Genomic DNA, 14806 nt, shown 5'->3' with positions numbered 1-14806 from the left:
ACCAGTTTGCTGCTGGCCTCGGGTGTGGAGCAAGGGCACTGTCTGTCTAGAGGCTCTTAAGCTCTGCCACTGACTTAAAGGTGTTCTGTGGCCTCCCCTCCTGGCCCAAAGCTGAGCAACAGAAGCCTCTGGACACACCACCTGCAGTGAGACCTCAGGTCTTCACTCACAGTCTAATCAGATGCATTAGGCGAGGGGACTGCAGCTCAGGCAGGCAACTCACATGCTTGAGGCCACTTGGCCACCAAATGTGGGCTTCCACCTCGGGCCCAACTTTGGCACTTAGATGCCACCTCCTTCCACACAGGCACTGGCCTTGCTCCCAATCAGTAACAGCAAGCACAGAGTCTTCCTAAAGCAAGTGAACCCTCAACTCTGATGTTCAGGGACATGGCATCAAATTTGAGCAAAGGCCCCTGGACTTTCTGAATAAGGATAAATCATGTGTTTGGGGATTTTTTTTTTGGGGGGTCTTTGGTGTTTTTGAGTCATAGGTGTACGGTATTGGATAAAGAACCAGGCACTCATTGAAGGCTACTACTTACGAAGCTGTGAAAAGCCTGGCTTTTTAACAGAAAAACAGTATTTTCTTTCCCATGTCCCTGTAAGAAGTGTTCCACATTAGTTTTACGTGGACGTTTCCAAAACCTTGATGAAAGAACTTGTAAGCACAGTTGTAAGGGTGAAGGGTAGTTACTCTTAGTGAGTCATGCAAGTAGTGAATTGTATGAGACACAGCACTAGTATTTCTAAAGCTACACTGAAGCCGCAGAAAACTTGGATTTATTCAAGGAAAAACTATCTTCCTGTCTCCTTGTAAAGACTTGCTTTTAAATCAGATCTATATAGACGTTTCTTACACGTTGCATGAAAAATTTGAGGCATGATGTTCTTCTGTATGACAGTAGCCACCCAGGTGCCCAGTGGGCAGTACCTGAAAGGACCCTTTTATGTGTGTGTACGAAGAGTAAACAGCCTGCGCTGAAAGCTCGTCAGTGGAGAAGGTTAAGTAATTGTCCTGACGTGGGATTCTAGAGATTAGAGTGCATGATGAGCCATCTCAGGACAAGAGTATTCGCTCCTTTGGCCTCTTTTTTATTTTACTTTTTATTTTTTTGGCCACATGGCACAACCTGTGGGATCCTAGTTCGCTAACCAGGGAATCAAACCTGGGCCCTTAGCAGTGAAAATGCAGAGTCCCAGCAGCTGGACTGCTGGGGAACTCCCCTGGTCTCCTTTAAAAAAAAAAAAAAAAACTGGGCAGGGAGGACATTAAAAAGAACAAAGACATCCCTAATGTGGCTTCTGGGGGAAGGGGAGCACTGGCGATCAGATGGACCAGGGTCTCAGAGTTGCTGCCTGTCCTGTGCCAGATCATGTCCCCGTGTCCCACTGCCTGGGACACAAGAGGGGAAGACAAAAATGGCCACAGGCAAAACAGGTTCTACCGAGATTTGAACTCGGATCGCTGGATTCAAAGTCCAGAGTGCTAACCATTACACCATAGAACCATATGCCATTATGTCCCCTTGCAGGTCACTCTTGGCCTAAGTGCCCCTGGGATGGGACAAGAGGGGTACACAGTTCCCACTAAGATTTTGACATCTCTGGATTCAGAGTCCAGAGTGCTGATGGTGACGCCATAGAACTAGCTGCCACTCCTGGACACCAGGGTCCACAGCCCAACCTAGTCCCACAGCTGGGGACCCAAAAGCTATATAGCAGGCAAAAATGTGAGCTCATAGCAGAGGATGGTTTCGATCCATCGACCTCTGGGTTATGGGCCCAGCACGCTCCCGCTGCGCCACTCTGCTGTAATGTACTCCTTTCCTGAGTCTGTCTCTGACTACCCCAAGCTTCCCTGGGCACAGATCAGCAGACAAAACCGGACTTGGAGAAGGACCCTCTTGCCAGTGTCCATTTATGAATAAAGTGGATTTTTGCTCTCCCTCTCTCAACTGCTTACCCAGAGAAATTTCTGTCCTTTTCTGCTGTTTAGTAAAAGTCAAGCAGCACAATCTTTACCCAGAGTGTCCTTGGACAATGGTAGCAGGATCTCTATTGCAGTGATGCTGGCTGGATCTCGGAAAAAAGCAAAAGCAGCATTTCTCTCCATCATTTGAAAGATTCCTAATATGTCCAATTGTCATTAACTTTCCTTTTAATCCAGTTTCTTCTCTTGACCTACTTCTTCCCCCATAGCCAAGTAAACTGTTTCTTTCATATGAAACTGCTTAAAGTGTTACAAAATCTTGCTGTTCAGCTTTCTAATTCGAAGGAAAACATTAAAAATAACTTTGCATTTCCAAGAGGTAAAAATTGTTCTCCCAAGTATATCCTGAATATAAATCCTTTGGGGGGGGGGGGAAATCTTTGAATTTGTGTTGAAAACTTTTCATGTAAAAACTGTCCATGAAGCTTACTGTTGCAGATAGTAAGCTGTCTCCTTTCTCACACCAACAGAATCATCAGGAAAAAGAAATACAGAGACTGAAACTACTGGAATTCTATGACCAGACTCTGAACACCACACCAATCAAAGGACTGGAACTTTTTTTTTTTTAACTTCTTATTTTATGTTAGAGTATAGTGCTAGTTTCAGGTATACCTCAAAGTGATTCTTTTATACATAGTCATGTATCTATTTTTCCAAATTCTTTTCTCATTTAGGTTGTTACATAATACCGAGCAGAGTTCCTGAGCTAAACAGTAGTAGGTCCTTGTTGGTTATCCCTTTTAAATATAGCAGCGTATACATGTTTCCCTGGTGGTTCAGATGGTAAAGCGTCTGTCTACAATGCGGGAGACCTGGGTTCGATCCCTGGGTCGGGAAGTTCCCTGGACAAGGAAAAGGCAGCCCACTCCAGTACTCTTGCCTAGAAAATCCCATGGATGGAGGAGCCTGGTGTCCATGGGGTCACAAAGAGTCGGACACGACTGAGCGACTTTACTTCACATACATGTCAATCCCTAACTCCCTAAATATCCCTCCCCCGTCCCTTCTCCTCTGGTAACCATAAATTCATTCTCATAAATTTATTCATTCATTCTATGTCTATGAGTCTGTGTCTGCCTTGTAAATAAGTTCATTTGTATCATTTTTTAGCCTCCAAAGGGATATCACGCCCAAGATGTCTAGGATATTGTTTGAGCCTGATAAACCTAACTACATAGGTACATCCGGAGGGAAAAAGGTAGCCACTGGGAGAAGACAAAGGCAACGCCTCTGGGCCGCACATCTTATCAATGCCGGGGGCAGGGCTTAGACAAAACCAGATTGGAGGATTCGGGTCAAAGAGCTTTCTGATGACGTGTGCGGAGGGACTGCTCCGAACGGGCGCAGAATTTGAGAAGATTCATGTTCCACGCGAAACCTCTTCCAAAGGGCTCTACTGTGGGAAAGGCTGACCTAGGTTGCCTAGCTAGTCTGCAGATGTCTGTCAGACTCTTTTCAGCCATCCTGCTGATGTTTCACCGTCAGACTGAACTGGCTGTGGCGACAGGGAAGGAGACAACATGCAGTCTCCCACCAAGCTTGCCTTGGCTGACCCTCACGTACAAGTTATAGTGACCAAGCCTCCATTCCAATATCGCTTGCCGATAGAGCGGGCAGCCAGCCACCTGAGAGCTAGGCCACGTCGGAACAGACCCTAAGTCCGCCCCTGGACTTAATCTGCTTTTCCTTCGGGACCCCCACTGTCTTCACCACACTCTACACAACACCGCTCCCGGCAAACCAGGGGGCTTTACAGTGACAGGATTCTGCTCTTGGGAAAGGATTTCTCTTTTCAGTACCTCAGCGCCCAGAGGCAGTGCCCTAGAAAGGTGAGACAGCGCCTGTGCATTTCCTCACCACACCCGAGAAGTGAGAGCGGAGGAGCAAAGCGAAGGAGCTCTCCGTTCCCGCTCGGGAGGAGGCCGCCTCGCTTTCGGCCTAAAGCTCTGTCGACCCGGGACCCTGGGCTCACGGCCAAGCCCGGCACCCGCTCCACTTGTCGGCGACTGAAGCGGCAGACGACGTCCGCCCGCCCGCGGAGTCAGCCGGGAACTCGCCCGGTCTCGGCAGAACCGGGTTTCTACCTCACGGCGGCTCCAGCAGTCATGTGGGCGCGGTCACGTGGACTGGCAGTCACGTGTCCTGAGGCCGTCTGCGTGCGACGTCCGCGCTCCCGCGCTCCCCAGTGGGATGTGTGCGTTTCGCACCTTGCGGCGTGGGTAAGGGTACCCTGAGGGCCGCACGTTAGAGAGCGTGCCCTCTGGAGCTGCTCCTCCGCGGGGCCACGCTGACAGAGGCCCTGGCCGTTTCGACCCTGCGCGCTCCGGATCGGACTCCAGGTGTCCCGCTCCCCGCAGGGCCCAGGATGGGTGGGGTCTCCAGTTAGTGCTGTTTGGAGCTCCCTTTTTAACAAGAATGCGAAATTAGATACGAAGGTGAATGTTGATTATAATAAGAAAAGTCAATTATACACAGCTGATTAATATCACAAACCAAGCAAAGCACAAAGCTTTTCTCTAGTTAATTGCCTAACGCCTCATTTTTTTTTCCAGTTTTTAAAATGCAGACCTTAATTACTCCTTCATATGGGAATGATTTGGTAATACTGTTTGTACAGGATAAACAGTTAATTCACTTTTGAGCGGGGTTAATCAAATTTTGCTCTTAGTAGTAGTTTGGAAAAGGTTGTTAGCCTTGCATTCCTTTGGTAATGTTACTATTCTTTTAGGGTTGCCCTCAGATTTGGCCAAACCTATCCTGTGTCTGGAGTGGCCTCACAGTGGCTTGTTAGGAGCTTTGTGTCATGTATTCCATGATCTGTATTTCATGTCAGATCAGGAAGAAATGGAAAGCGCTTTCCATGTTTGCTTTACTCATCTAAATTGGATCAGGTGTGTTTCTGCCCTCCTTGTGGAAGGAGCCTACTCTGTTCATGTGATTCCTGTGTGGCCAAACATGGACTTCCCAGGGGACTCAGTGATACTCTGCCTGCCAATCCAGGAGACAACAGGAGAGGAGGGTTTGACCCCTGGGTGGGGAAGATCTCCTAGAGGAAGAAATGGCAACCCACTCCAGTACTCTTGCCTGGAAAATTCCATGGACAGAGGAGCCTGGCTAGCTGCAGTTCATGGGGTTGCAGAGTCAGACACAGTATTCAAATACGCATGCTTATATGCTGTGCGCAGTCCATGAGTTTTGATGGTTCTAAAGATATTCACTAAAATGAAAGTCTGATGTAAGTGATATCTGTCTTGTTGAAAACTGTAATGCAAAACAATACAGGCAATGTTTAGTCTTGGAATAGGCTAGCCAATATCATGTAACAGATTTCCTGTTAAGAAATAACTCTTTCAAAATGTTTCAAGAAGCATCTTTTTCGTCCATTGTACCTTGATTCTTTGTAAATGGGATTACAATTTTGAAAAAAAAACGGATTTTTCATTAAACAGAGTTTAGGGAATTATTGAGTGAAGCATCACAGTGATCAATGAAGTATATAATCAGTGGGTGGGGCCACCTGGTGTGTCCTGCTGACTAGAGGGTTGTGGTTTTCCTTTCTGTTACCATCATCTTCCTTCTGCTTTTTTTTTTTTCCCTTGTTTTTTTTTTTTTCTTCCTGTTAAGAAATATTCTGACTCTCATAATACCTTTCATCTGTTTTGTCATTTTTATTACCCATATTTTCTTGGCTATCATGATTCTTCCATGATTTTTATCATTACAGTTTTTAGTTTCCATCATGGTATGCTGCTGCTGCCGCTGCTAAGTTGCTTCAGTCATGTCCAACTCTGTGTGACCCCACAGATGGAAGCCCACTAGGCTTCCCCGTCCCTGGGATTCTCCAGGCAAGAACACTGGAGTGGGTTGCCATTTCCTCCTCCATTGCATGAAAGTGAAAAGTGAAAGTGAAGTCACTCAGTCGTATCCGACTCTTAGCAACCCCATGGACTGTAGCCCTCCAGGCTCCTCCATCCATGGGATTTTCCAGGCAAGAGTACTGGAGTGGGGTGCCATTGCCTTCTCCGCCATTGTGGTATACTTTTTGATATTTTGAAGTTTCTGCCAGACTTTTTCTTTTAGTTTTTTTTCCCCTTTTTTCCTTCTTTCCAGTAAGATACTTCCTTCTGTTTCAATTTTGATATGATGGGTAATTCTTTAAAAGTATACGAAGTTAATCTGAATTTAAGGCAACTACAAGTTCAACTCAAATACATTTCTTATTGGCCCTACAAGTACTGAGCTTCGTGACTATGTAATGAAATAATCATATACCACATCCAGTGATTTAGTGGTGAATGAGTAAGGAGTTCCACCACAGGAAAATGAATTTATTCAGGCCCTTTTGCTGTGTCATGTGAAGGTTGAAACAAGTTCATACTGATGTTTTCAGCTCTTGTCCGGAAACACGTGGTTTCCTCCAGCCCCTCCTTACTTCTCTGTAGCTCACTATCCAACACAAGAAATCTTCTTCGCCCACTTTTAACAATTGTGGTATTTGATTTGTTAGAGCCAGGGTTTGTGTCGCATCTTTTTATTTCCTAAATGAAGCACAGTGTCTCCTGTGGATGTAGCTCTGCATTGATGTTGAATTGACATGTTTAACTTTGATTTTTGCCATCAGAATTCTCTACAGAAGAGTTGCATCAGCTTCTGTGCTCATGTTCTGACTGCCTGCTGCTGCTGCCTGCTTCCTCTCAATTTCTTATCCCTAACCCAGGGCCAGCAGGATGAGGCAAGGTTTTCATCTTGGTCCTCCGTGTTTCAATCCATAGGCTCAGAGAAGTTTTCCGCCTGGGCCAGTGGACAGTAACTGATTGGAATATAATCATTCACTCATTATGTCACTTTCCCAAACTTACTCTGCATCAGGCCAGCACTAATCAGGAGCTCCACCTCCAAGCTCAGAGTCCTATTGGGATAATGTACATAATGACTGTCTCAGACTGTGAGATGGAAACCAGGTGGGTACAAAGCAGGTCCAAGGGAGGAGCAGTTCTCACTGTGTGGCAGGGGGCTGGGGTGGCTGATGGAGACGCCATGGGAGCTGGGTCTTCCATTCAGGTGGCTTGGTTAGCATGTGAGGGGAGGGGAACCCGGGGAAGGAGCTATGTGTGAGGAAGTTTGGGTTGCTGGTCCAGGTGAGGAGTGCTGAATCAAGGCTGCCTCCCTTTCCTGGCCTGATGAAGGCAGGGCCTGTGTCCCCTTTGCTCCCTGTGGGCCAGGGCATCCAGCACTGGGCCCAGCATGAGGAATGTTTGATGAGTGGACAAGCTAGTGAATGAATGAATGAAAAAATGAATGCATGAATGGGTGATGAGTAACCCATGAATCAAAATTTCCCCAGAGGTTTAGAGCTCAGGCAATGAGAGGACCAGGGATGCTTAGACAAACACTGAGAAGCTACAGCCCAGGTGGAGTGGGGCTGGAGCTGGGGCCCGAGTCCAGGCAACGGAAGCTCCTTTATTCAGAAACAGCCTTTAGCTATTGAATTTTCTGTCCTGCTGTGTTTTGCACATTTCCATGTTTCTGTTTTGGGGGACGCTAACATCCTTGACTGGAGATGACGCTAAGACAACTGACCTGGCTGGCCCTGGGACACTGGTCACTACAAGGGGCATGCGCCTCATACCTTCATCTCCTGCTTCCAGGCCGTCCCTGGTGTTCTTCTCAAACTTAGGTAAATATGCCTTAGAACACAGAGGCATAGGGGACAGCCTGTGCAGGGCCACCTGCCCCAGGGCACCTTCTGAGGGCTGCCTTTCCGGGCCCATTGCCGTAATCCAGGAGGTAAGTAGTGTACACATAGCCAAGTATGTGATGGTTTCTATGATATGTGTGAAGAATTACATAGGGACACACCCACAGACCCGCTTTCTGCCCCCAGGCGTACAGAGTGATCATGCCTCCCCCAGTTTCCAAATCACCTAAGGGAGGTCTTTGGAGAAGAGATTTTGGTGGAGGAGGATTAGAAACGCACTTTCAGGTCCAGTTAATATCAATAAGTTTAAGGGTATTTTCAGAATTTTTTTTTTAAATTGGTATTATAAGATTTATCTCTGAAGCTCTCATTTTTTTAAAGAATGCAATTCAACTAGGAATGTGTTTATTTTTCACCTATAAAATTCAGTTTCCAAAAGTCAGATGGAGTTTAAAACATTTACCAACTTTTAAGTGCTCTAATGAAAATGTAATTTTAAATTGCAATTACATTAGTGAGACATGTGGGACTCCTCTAGTGGTCCAGTGGTTAAGACTCTGAGCTTCCAATGTAGGGGTCGTGGGTTCAATCCCTGGTTGGTAAACTAAGATCCCACATGCCGTGCAGTGCGGCAAAAAAAAAGTTAAAAAAAAGTGAGACATGTTTATTATTCTTTTTTATTAGGGAAAAGGGCAGAATCCTAATAAGCGGAAGTAGCTCACGTGAGCAGCTGAGTGAGTGTTGTTCTGGGCCTTTCCTGGTGAGTAGGTGGTAGATCAGCCTTATGGGGCACACACATCCCCATTACCACACCTGGGCAGAGTCACCCCTTCATTTCTTTTTTTTTTTTCATGGTTTCTTCACTTTTATTTAGGTAATGTAATTTAATGCATACATTAAACTGTTAAAAAAAATCAGTAAATGGAATCACACCAAGGAAAATCTGCATGCTGTTTCCACTAGAAAAATATTATCTATATAAAATTTGGTCCAGTTTCTTCTCCTTTATCTCTGCCATTCAAATTTAAATGCTTTAATTTTATTCAAGCAAAAATCACATATCTGACATAATAAAATACTTCACATCATTAAATTAATAGGGTTTAGTTGAATTAGGTGTGCTCATCTTTCCTATGTTATTTCTCTACTTTTATTCTTCTGAGTTAACTCAGTAAGGCATGTCTGTTTTCCCACATCCAGCAATACAAGTGTTACAGAAGTATAATTTGTAACATTAGTAACTAGATTCATCATTAATCTTCAATTCATGTTTCCCTTATTATATGGTATTTCCATATTTCTAGATATTTCAATCTTACACTTTCCAACAAGGATTAAGCCATTAGTTTAAAAATACTATTAAATTTCCAGACTAAATAACACTTGGCCCACTTAGAGTGATGCTGTCGTGAGAGGTCCTTGCACAGCTATTGCTTCAATCTCAACACGGCCTCGTTTGGGCAAAGCAGCAACCTGGTAAGCAGCTCTCGCAGGAAAACTACTCTGGAAATATTGTTTGTAGACATTGTTGACAGTACTGAAGTCATTTATGTCAGTCAGCAAAACAGTTGCTTTTACTACATTCGTGAAGTCACAGCCTGCTGCTTTCAGAATTTCACTTATGTTTGTACGAGCCTGTTTAGCCTCTTCTGCCACCCCTCCTGGCACAAGCTGTCCACTTGCAGGGTCCATGCCTAGTTGTCCTGAAATGTAAATGGTCCTGTCGACTAACACAGCCTGACTGTAGGGACCAATGGCCGCGGGGGCTTTCGCGGTGCTGATTATCTTTCTGACCAGAAACAACATGGTTAACCCTTTTCCCTTGCTGCCCCTTGGAAACAACTATGCAGAACTCGGTTCTCGCTTGCTCTTCACCTCCCCTTCATTTCTTTAATGTGTGGGTGTCCTAGTATATTCAGCCGGCTGCCACTGATGTACATTACAGAACTATGTGAATTTCCATTTTGAACCCTGCAGGAATCAACCAAGCACAACTGTGCTGGTAACTTGTAAATTCCTGCACCTGGAATGTCCAGGTCTGAAGACACCACACTTCCAGCTTTGCTCTATTTGAACAACCGTGTGGCTCAGACCATGAACTCCTTACTGCCAAATTCAGACTTAAATTGAAGAAAGTAGGGAAAAACCACGAGACCATTCAGGTATGACCTAAATCAAATCCCTTATGATTATACAGTGGAAGTGAGAAATAGATTGAAGGGCCTAGATCTGATATATAGAGTGCCTGATGCACTATAGAATGAGGTTCGTGACATTGTACAGGAGACAGGGATCAAGACCATCCCCATGGAAAAGAAATGCAAAAAAGCAAAATGGCTGTCGGGAGAGGCCTTACAAATAGCTGTGAAAAGAAGAGAAGCGAAAAGCAAAGGAGAAAAGGAAAGATATAAATCTGAATGCAGAGTTCCAAAGAATAGCAAGAAGAGATAAGAAAGCCTTCTTCAGCGATCAATGCAAAGAAATAGAGGAACACAACAGAATGGGAAAGACTAGGGATCTCTTCAAGAAAATCAGAGATACCAAAGGAACATTTCATGCAAAGATGGGCTCAATAAAGGACAGAAATGGTATGGACCTAACAGAAGCAGAAGATATTAAGAAGAGATGGCAAGAATACACAGAAGAACTGTACAAAAAGATTCTTCACGACCCAGATGATCACGATGGTGTGATCACTGACCTAGAGCCAGACATCCTGGAATGTGAAGTCAAGTGGGCCTTAGAAAGCATCATTACGAACAAAGCTAGTGGAGGTGATAGAATTCCAGTTGAGCTATTCCAAATCCTGAAAGATGATGCTGTGAAAGAGCTGCACTCAATATGCTAGCAAATTTGGAAAACTCAGCAGTGGCCACAGGACTGGAAAAGGTCAGTTTTCATTCCAATCCCAAAGAAAGGCAATGCCAAAGAATGCTCAAACTACCGCACAATTGCACTCATCTCACACACTAGTAAAGTAATGCTCAAAATTCTCCAAGCCAGGCTTCAGCAATATGTGAACCGTGAACTTCCTGATGTTCAAGCTGGTTTTAGAAAAGGAAGAGGAACCAGAGATCAAATTGCCAACATCTGCTGGATCATGGAAAAAGCAAGAGAGTTCCAGAAAAACATCTATTTCTGCTTTACTGACCATGCCAAAGCCTTTGACTGTGTGGATCACAATAAACTGTGGAAAATTCCGAAAGAGATGGGAATACCAGACCACCTGACCTGCCTCTTAAGAAATCTGTATGCAGGTTAGGAAACAACAGTTAGAACTGGACATGGAACAACAGACTGGTTCCAAACAGGAAAAGGAGTACGTCAAGGCTGTATATCGTTACCCTGTTTATTTAACTTACATGCAGAGTACATCATGAGAAACGCTGGACTGGAAGAAACACAAGCTGGAATCAAGATTGCTGGGAGAAATATCAATAACCTCGGATATGCAGATGACACCACCCTTATGGCAGAAAGTGAAGAGGAACTCAAAAGCCTCTTGATGAAAGAGGAGAGTGAAAAAGTTGGCTTAAAGCTCAACATTCAGAAAACGAAGATCATGGCATCTGGTCCCATCACTTCATGGGAAATAGATGGGGAAACGGTGGAAACAGTGTCAGACTTTATTTTTCTGGGCTCCAAAATCACTGCAGATGGTGACTGCAGCCATGAAATTAAAAGACACTTACTCCTTGGAAGGAAAGTTATGACCAACCTAGATAGCATATTCAAATGCAGAGACATTACTTTGCCAACAAAAGTTTGTTTAGTCAAGGCTATGGTTTTTCCTGTGGTCATGTATGGATGTGAGAGTTGGACTGTGAAGAAGGCTGAGCGCCAAAGAATTGATGCTTTTGAACTGTGGTGTTGGAGAAGACTCTTGAGAGTCCCTTGGACTGCAAAGAATTGAAGCTTTTGAACTGTGGTGTTGGAGAAGAGTCTTGAGAGTCCCTTGGACTGCAAGGAGATCCAACCAGTCCATTCTGAAGGAGATCAGCCCTGGGATTTCTTTGGAAGGAATGATGCTGAAGCTGAAACTCCAGTACTTTGGCCACCTCATGCGAAGAGTTGACTCATTGGAAAAGACTCTGATGCAGGGAGGGATTGGGGGCAGGAGGAGAAGGGGACACCAGAGGATGAGATGGCTGGATGGCATCACTGACTCGATGGACTTGAGTCTGAGTGAACTCCGGGAGTTGGTGATGGACAGGGAGGCCTGGCGTGCTGTGATTCATGGGGTCGCAGAGAGTCGGACACGACTGAGCAACTGATCTGATCTGATCTGATCGGTGGAAACTCAAAACACTTTCCACAAAATGCTGATACGAGGAAGCACAAAAGGGCTCAAGAGAGCCTGCCCGCCTCCCTGGAACCCGGGAGGCGCCCGTCCCGCTGTGCTCAGCCCCTCCATTTGTTTCTTATGTGCCTGTTGAAGGCACTTGGGTGTTTGAGCCTGACTTCCCTGGTGGCTCAGATGGTTAAGTGTCTGCCCACAATGTGGGAGACCTGAGTTCAATCCCTGGGTCGGGAAGATCTCCTGGAGAAAGAAATGGCAACCCACTCCAGTGTTCTTGCCCCGAAAATCCCATGGACAGAGGAACGTGGTAGGCTACCGTCCATGGGGTCGCAAAGAGTCGGACATGACTGAGCAACTTCACTTTCACTTTGGTTATTATGAATAGAGCTGTTATGAACATTCTTAAATAAGCAATTTTGCAGGCATCTGCATTCTTCTCTCTTGGGCAATACCTGGGGGGGGGGAATGGCTAGAGCTACACTTATGTGGTCGGGGTCTGTGGTGTGTGTGTGTAGGACTTTATGTATTAATAGGGATTAATAATTAATACATAAAGTATTAATACAGCCCCACCAGTTTCCAAATCACCTACGGGAGGTCTCTGGAGAAGAGCTTTTGGTGGTGGAGGATTGGAAACATACTTTCCAGCCAATATCAGTAAATTGAAGGGTATTTTCAGTATTTTTTAAATTGGTGTTATAAGATTTATCTCTGAAGCTTTTGATAATGAATGAAATTCGACTAGGAATGTAGTATTCACCTATAAAACTCATTCTTTCCAAAAATCAAATGGAGTTTAAAACATTTTACCAATTTTTAAGTGATCTACTTATGTTTGCCAACCTTAACTGCATTTTAAAATTGCCATTATGAAAGTGAGACACGTGGGACTTCCCTAGTGGTCCAGTGGTTAAGACTCTGAGCTTCCAATGCAGGGGGCGTGGGCACTTTATCATTCTTTATCATTCATTCTCTTCCTTGGTGGCTCAGACGGTAAAGAATGTGCCTGCAATGCAGGAGACCCGGGTTCAATCCCGGGTGTGAAAAAAAAAAAAAGTTAAAAAGGTGAGACATGTTTATTATTCTTTTTTATTATGGAAAAGGGCAGAATCCTAGTAAGTGGGAGTAACTCATGTGAACAGCTGAGTGAGTGTTGTTCTGGGCCTTTCCCTGTGATCAGGAAGGAAGATCAGGTCAGGAAGATCCCCTGGAGAAGGGAATGGCAACCCACTCCAGTATTATTGCCCGGAGAATTCCATGGACAGGCCTGTAGCCCACAGGGTCACAAAGAGTCAGACACAGCTGAGTGACTAACATTTTCTTCTTCACTTTATAATTCTTTATCGTTCATTCTCTAATTAATTAATCAATACTTTATGTATTAATAAGGAAAATGATCAGAGTTGATCTTCCGCCTACTCACCAGGAAAGGCCCAGAACAACACTCACTCAGAATGTTCACATGAGCTACTCCCACTGCTTAGGATTCTGCCCTCTACCATAATAAAAAACGGTAATAAGCATGTCTCGTTTTTTAAAAACTTGTTTTTTGGCCACTCCGTGTGGCAGGTGGAATCTTACTTTCTAACCAGGGATTGAATCTGTGCCCCTTGCATTGCAAACTCAGAGTCTTAAGGTAATAAGAAGCTGCCAGACTATTTTGCAGTGATGGTACCACCTTATCACCACTGACAGTGTAGGAGAGTTTGCATTGCTTCACACCGTTGCCTACACTTGGTAAGGTTGGTTTTATTAATTTTCGCCATTCTTCCAGTATTTTTATGGTTTTAATTTGCATTTCCCTGATGACTAGTGATATCAAACATCTCTCCTTGAGTATATGGATCATTCATATGTCTTCTCTTATGAAGTAGTTGTTCAAAGACTCTTGCCTATTTATTTTTTCATAACTTTTATCCATTTTTTTCCTTTTATGGTCTTCACTTTTGGGGTCCTGCAACCCAAAAGACACAAAGATAGTTTCGTTTCCTTTTCGGAAGCTTGATAGTTTCAGCTTTTACGTACAGCTCTATGATCTATCTCAAATTAATTTTTCTGTATGGTGAAAGATACAGGTCAGATTTCTCATTTCTGATTATGATGATCATTCAGATATCCAGTTATTCCAGCAGTTTATTGAGTAGACTTCCTAAAGAAAAACTTTCCCTACACACAACACTTCGGACACCAGATGTGTGGATTTTCCATACCAAGTAATTTCCAGTTCTCTGTGGACGCCAGGTGGGCTACGTACAATTTAATTCAGTTCTCACAGGAACTACCTGGAGTTACTGCAGGCCCCAGAGGTTGAGGGCCCCATCCCACAAGATTGCCCCCACTTCAGACACCAATTGTAAGTAGTAGGCCCACAGGGTCCCCATACTTAAACACTTCTATCCCGCGTGGCTACAAACAGGCGTTCCCATGACCCCCTCAAGTTCAATAATTTGATAAAATGGCTCACAAAGCCCAGCGAAATAGTTATGTTGATGGATTTATTATAGAGGACATTCTAAAGGATATAGCTCAACAGCCAGATGAGGAGATACAAGGGATACAGCCCAGAAGGGGCTTCAATGGAGCTTCTGCCCGTGTGGGATCAGAGTACCCCTCTCACATGCATGTATTCACTGACCTGGGAGCTCTCTGAATCCCATAATTTAGACTTTTATGGAAGTTTCATCATACAATCATCTTTGATTAACAATCTTCAGTCCCTCTCCCAGAGGATAGTGGTGGGGCTAAAACTTTGGCATCTAACGCTGGCACAGTCTTTCTGGTGACCAGCCCCCATCCATGAGCTCGTCCAGAG

General features: G+C 44.6%; 3 non-coding genes across 3 annotated transcripts; all 3 read right to left on the bottom strand.

The window, feature by feature from the left end:
* Nucleotides 1–1439: 1439 nt before the first annotated feature.
* Nucleotides 1440–1511, bottom strand: TRNAQ-UUG (transfer RNA glutamine (anticodon UUG)). The gene has a single exon. It is a non-coding gene; the product is annotated as a tRNA-Gln (tRNA).
* A 231-nt stretch (nucleotides 1512–1742) lies between these two features.
* TRNAM-CAU (transfer RNA methionine (anticodon CAU)) lies at nucleotides 1743–1814 on the bottom strand. The gene has a single exon. It is a non-coding gene; the product is annotated as a tRNA-Met (tRNA).
* A 6725-nt stretch (nucleotides 1815–8539) lies between these two features.
* On the bottom strand, nucleotides 8540–9609 carry LOC102277442 (2-iminobutanoate/2-iminopropanoate deaminase). The gene has a single exon (XR_001351844.2). It is a non-coding gene; the product is annotated as a 2-iminobutanoate/2-iminopropanoate deaminase (transcript).
* Nucleotides 9610–14806: the final 5197 nt, after the last annotated feature.

Source organism: Bos mutus, chromosome 19 (assembly GCF_027580195.1).
Source record: "Bos mutus isolate GX-2022 chromosome 19, NWIPB_WYAK_1.1, whole genome shotgun sequence".
Lineage (NCBI taxonomy): Eukaryota > Metazoa > Chordata > Mammalia > Artiodactyla > Bovidae > Bos > Bos mutus.
The sequence above is the reverse complement of the archived record's forward strand: the minus strand, read 5'-3'. Positions and strand labels throughout refer to the sequence as shown.